The sequence below is a fragment of the Bactrocera tryoni genome, chromosome 2, assembly GCF_016617805.1.
Source record: "Bactrocera tryoni isolate S06 chromosome 2, CSIRO_BtryS06_freeze2, whole genome shotgun sequence".
NCBI classification, from domain to species: Eukaryota; Metazoa; Arthropoda; class Insecta; order Diptera; family Tephritidae; genus Bactrocera; species Bactrocera tryoni.
In genome coordinates this window covers 44,971,210-44,977,382 of record NC_052500.1, presented here as the reverse complement: position 1 = coordinate 44,977,382, position 6,173 = coordinate 44,971,210, and positions in this window count along the sequence as shown.

Genomic DNA, 6,173 nt, shown 5'->3' with positions numbered 1-6,173 from the left:
ACGGTAAAACATTTGACGAATAGATCAGTGGTGTTGCGGTTAGCACTGAAATTTTAACTGTTATTTGCTATTATTTATTCTCAGACTAATCAAATTTTAATATAAATATTGGAATGGTATAAGGCGTGTAAGAAGGCCAAAAGGGAAAAAATTCAATCCTATGTATTGTGACCATAAACTATAGCGGTGGTAATTTTATGGTTTAGGGCTGTTTCTCTGGAATAATGGATTGGTTTGTTTACACCAACATTTAAAAAAAGAAACATGATAGTACGTGTGCTGGCGGAAATTCATCTAAAATGGTAGTTCCAGCAGAACAATAATCATAAGTATACCTCTAGCAAAACTTGGTAGCGAAGAAACAGAGTTTATGCTTTAGACTGGCCGGCGCAATCACCCGATCTTAACCCTATTTAGAACTTATGATGGAATTGTAATAAAAAATACTACTTTTCATTAAAAATGAATAAGCAATTGAACGTCAAAATTTGACTCTTATTTCCCATTATTTTTTTTTTAATTTAAAATCGAACAAACCAAAGTCGATGGTGCTTTAGTTTTGTACAATACCGTCCATGTATAGCTGAGTCGATTTAGCAATGTCGGTCAGTATATACGCAACTATGTAGTACCCCAAATTTTGAGATGTCGGACTAAAATTTTTCACACGTTCTTTTCTTCTCAAGTAGCTGCTTAGGTATCAGTAAGAATTGTCAATATCTTAGCATTATAGCATATAACTACATACTATGCAAACTGACCGATTAAAATCAAAATAAATTTATTTTTAAAAGATTTTTTTTTTATACTTTGCAACATTTTGCCATAGAAGTTTTGTTCACCTAACGATTGCTTATGTCACCTAACTGAACTAAAATTCCGATGGATATAAAGGTATAATATACACATATGTACATACATACATATACCAAAACTAATCGTGATAATTATAGAGTTACAATATTTATATACTCATTTACATAATTAATCAGGATGGCAAGTTTGAATCCGAATATCTGTATGTCCGTTCGCCCGTGCAAGCTGTAACTTGAGCAAAAATTGAGATGATATCGTGAAATTTGGTATGTATAGTTCAGCATCATTTGCAATGCACGGCGCGCCCTATATTTTATTAAATGATCAATATTTTATTATTTTCAAATTACAAATCGAATACAATTATTTATTCTCAAACTGAGGACCCGTCCACGCTTTACTGCGGCTGACACATACATAGTTAATACTACTACTACCATCTATATGATTTCTATTAGTTAGATTATATCTATTAGTTAGTAAGATATAGCATCTTTGTGAAGCAACTTGTGTTAGCTTACAAAAAAATGGATCATAAAACATTTCGTGTGTTAATAAAGCATTGCTTTTTTCTGGGAAAATTCTGTTGAATTTAGGCTCAGCACCAGGGAAATCAGCTGATGAAACGATATTTGAGGCGAAATGAGCACCGTGGACAATGACGCACAAAAGGTTTTAGCTAATGAGCGCGACACCTTACGCCATGCCGATCCCGGGGATCCCCGAATAAGGGATCTCAATTTGGAGATTCGGCGTATGGTAAATCAACTTAAGCGGACGAAAGGGATAGAGCACCTGAAGTCCTGCAACCTCTCCAACGGTGCGAGTAAGCTTTGGGCTACTGTCAAAGCTTTGTCTAACCCGAAGAGACACGACGACCGTGTTGAGGTTCAATTCAATGGTCATGCCTCTTCGGACCCGAAGAAGTGCGCGAGCTATTTTAGCCGGCAGTTTACACTGCACCCTTCGGTAGACAAAGCCAAGAAATGTGTTAACCGACGGCTGCGCAAAATGGCAAACGACTGCGCGCCATTTACTTTCACCGATGAGGAGGTTCAGAGTGTCATCAACAAAGCAAAATCCATTGGCCCTGATGGAATTAACATGCTAATGCTAAAGCATCTAGGCTCGACGGGAGTAGGCTATCTCACCAAGGTCTTCAATCTGTCGCTGACCACTCTTCAAATACCCGATGTGTGGAAAGTCGGAAGAGTGGTCCCACTACTAAAACCTGGGAAACCCGCTAACAAAAGAAAATCTTATCGTCCGATAACTCTCCTCTCTCCAGTAGTGAAGACACTTGAGGCCTTGCTACTCCCGACCTTCACTCACCACCTGAGCCTAGCCAGCCACCAGCATGGATTCCGAAAAATTCACAGTATCACAACAACACTTAGCGTCATAAACGCTCATATAGTTCGTGGCCTCAATCAGAAACCACCGTGCGAGAGAAGCGTTGGACTTGTCAAAAGCTTTTGACACAGTCAACCACACATCGCCATTGGAGGACATTGAGAAAACCACGCTTCCTCTAGGGTTAAAGAGGTGGACCATGAACTATATGAACGGTCGTCAATCATCCGTACTATTTCGAGGTGAAATATCTAAACTGAGAAGAATTAAAAAGGGGGTTCCGCAGGGTGGTGTCCTCTCCCCGCTACTGTTTAATTTTTACATCTCGAAACTCCCGCAGCCACCAGAGGGAGTTTCCATAACCTCGTACGCAGATGATTGCACGATATTGACGTCGGGCAATGGAATCAATGGCATGTGTTCGAAGGTAAACAGCTACCTCTCAGACCTTTCTCGTTTCCTCACTGCACGGAACCTCACACTTTCCCCCACCAAATCCACAGCGACCATTTTTACGAACTGGACGAAGGTGTATAGACTTGAACTTAATAATGCAGTCGATGGCGTGAAAATTCCGACCGTAAATAATTCTAAGATTTTAGGTGTAAACTTCGATAGTCTATGCTCCTTCACTCCCCATACGACCGGATTATTGCCAAGGTACAGAGCCGCAAAAAAATTCTCAAGTCGCTAGCCGGCAGCACATGGGGAAAAGACAAAGAAACGATGTTGGCAACATACAAGGCAATCGGCCGGCCGGTCCTCAACTACGCAATCAGGTCCTTCCTTGACTACGTTGACGACGTCGTACAGTACGCCGACCGGACTTCGGACGCAACTGACTTTCGACAAGTACTGACCGCCATTCACAGTGGAGCCATTAACACCTTCACCAACTCTCTTCCCGTGAATGGCGTTCTTGCAGTCAAGCCACCACCCAACGCAGACTAAGAGCCCGAGTTGCCGCGAGTGACCCTAGCGCAGCTTCGTTCTGGATACTGTAGCAGGTTAAACTCCTACCTATCCAGAATATACCTAGACATACCCAATGTATGTCCTGCATGCAACGAGTCTCCGCATCACACTGGCCACCTCTTTGCATGCCCTACCAACCCCACTCATCTAACACCCTTTTCCCTTTGGTCCGACCCCGTCGAAACAGCACGTTTCCTGGGACTCCCGTCAGATGACGTCGATGACAATTCAGATAACCCTTACCATCCTAACGGGGACTGATAACCGTTAAAACAACAACACGCACAAAAGAGGCGAAAGCTCTGTGCAAAGTGGGTGCCGCGCTGAAGTGTTATCTTTAATCGTAATAAAATCGAATTTTTGCGTAGATGTGTAACAATAGAAACAATTGTATGCATACTCTTCATCGTTTCCGTTTAAATATTCCTCGCTAGAGAGCCCCGATAATAAACTCGTCCCATCGCTGCTAAATTCAAAGTGCTATTGGGAAATCGCGGTTTCCGACGCGCTATTTATAGGCACGCTCTCGTCGCCATGGCCGGCCAGTACCGCGCAACCGCTACGTCTTGCAATTTTTAAATCTGTGACCCTCGGGTCTGGCCAGGCATATTTTGTTTTTAAATGTTATTTAAATATATTTAGAGTGTAGCATACGACTTGCGCTTCCAGGTAGCTTCCTAGAATTTTATTGTCTAGAGAATTCAGAAAAAAAAATTCAAGGATATCGTATTATTACACCTTAGTGCACCAATGGTGCTTGGCTAGATATGTATATTTTGTATGAAAATATATGAACTTTGGTATGTTTCTATCACTTCGCACGGTTGATTTATCTGTTTTCATGTTCGTTACATGTCCAAATTGGTTTGTATGTTTATCTAGGTCAAATACTTTAGCCGCTAGAGCGTTTTAAAGGTTAAGAAAAAAGTAATTTTTTCCAAAATGTTATATTTTTTGTGAACGTTATTGCCACGCCAAGCGTGAACAAGGCAGTCAATTTGATTTCAACCAAATCGAGTGGTAAAAAATTTCAAAAATGTATGTGTGTATAATGTACATATATATATGAGCGTAAATACAACACGTATTTCCATACAAATGTATGTAAACACCACTTGGCCTAGCCACGCACCATTGGTCTCGACTAAGTGTATCAGGCAGAAAGTTATTGTGGGATATCCATAATAGACATATACCATTATTTTGACAAATCTCGTAGGGTTCAGCCTGCGTTTGCAATGTAATCGGAAAAATTTTAACTGTTTACGACATCACATCAGAATCCTTAAAAAAAAAAACAGTATTTCTCCACTATTTAGTGGATGTTATTCTACAAGGTCTGTCGCAAAAGAAACAGGACTGTTAAAAAAAACAACAAAAAATTAATATTTTTCAAAAGTTATATTTTTTTATTCAAAGTAGTTTCCTTGTGCTTCGATACAGCGTTTAGCCCGGTCAATTAGCATTTCAAATGAGTGTTTAAGGTCATTTTTCGGAATGTTCTTGAGAATATCCTGCCTCACGAATAATGGGGTCGAGCCCGACGAATGCGTGACAAAAGACGTTTCATAATACCAAGGTAAAACACAGCATTAATTGTTGGATGGGACGACTCTGGCACAATTCCGATTTCTTTGGCGCGATTTGAAGGTACCGTTGGAAAGAGGAAGTCCTCCTGATTAAAAAATATATGGGGTTATAGGTACCGCAAAAGCTTAGTTTACGAGATATTCGGCCTTAAAGTTCAAAAATTCGCAAAATTCGAACATTTCAAGAAGCTATTTCACCACGTTAAACCCACTTTATTAACATTTTTCTCTTCAAATTAATTAAATTACACTATAATCTTTTAAATAAATCCACATTTTACACTTTTAGCAGGTTTTTTTTATTTAAAAAATCTTTATTTTAAAAATTACATTTTACACTCGTTTGAACCTCATTTGTTTACCAAAAATTACGAAGAAATGGAGCGCTGCCAAGTGACAAAAAGGCAATTCGCTGAAATTCCTCTTTTTCGCAAAAATTCCTCTATTCATGCATATGGATATTTTCTTGTTTAAATTTATTAAGCAAATAAGTAATATTATATACATGTATTAGTAATATTATATAATAATAATACATATGTATTAGTAATATTATATAATAATGTTACGTAATAAAGTGTAAGGTTACAGTACAACTGTCAAATGTGTTTTACGTGGGATCCTGCTTATGAAAAGCTTAACTCCACGGTGCTCAAAAGCACAACGGATCAATACAATGCGTCGATCAGCGCCCTGAAAATTGGGTAAGGATTTTCAGTACCAATTGTCAGTGCGGTAAGGACACACTAACTACCTTGGTAGGGCTCAAGGCCCATCTAAAACCTCTGCCGTACTTTGGGTCCGGCACCAGGTTGCAACGCAACTCCACATTCGACTGACAAAGTCAGTTCATCCCGCGATTTGGGTTTTAACCACAGCCACCACGAATCTCCACAAAGGGCCAAACCCAATGAGCAGACTGGAGCGAACTCCAGGGGCTACTGCTCCCCGTGGTACCAGGTTATAGTCTTTGGTATTGACCTTGTAGCCGAAACTACGACCAGTTGAGCCTCCATACAGCCCTGGACTGGTGGCCAGGATCTTAGTCGCGGGTATATTCGGTTTCCCCTCGAACCCGGAGGGGTCACCCCGTACCCGCAGGGGGAAAGGTTACAGTACAGTACGAAACTCAAATTTTGTTTCAATATGAGTGCATGATAACCAAAAAATATAACCACTTTATATAAAATATAGATGGAAATCGCTGACAGAAATAATAATTTAAATTTATCAATTTTATAACGAAAACTTAAATTTTGTTTGATTATGAATGCATAATAATTAAAGAATATAACCACTTTCACCACTTTATAACAAAAAGTCAATATATTTTTTTATTTTTAACGCAGAAAGGAGTACTACACGATATTACTTCAGTCACCCCGGGTATTCGCTCGGCCAGAGTTATTTTTTTAGAACACGGCCGAAGGCCGCCAACGC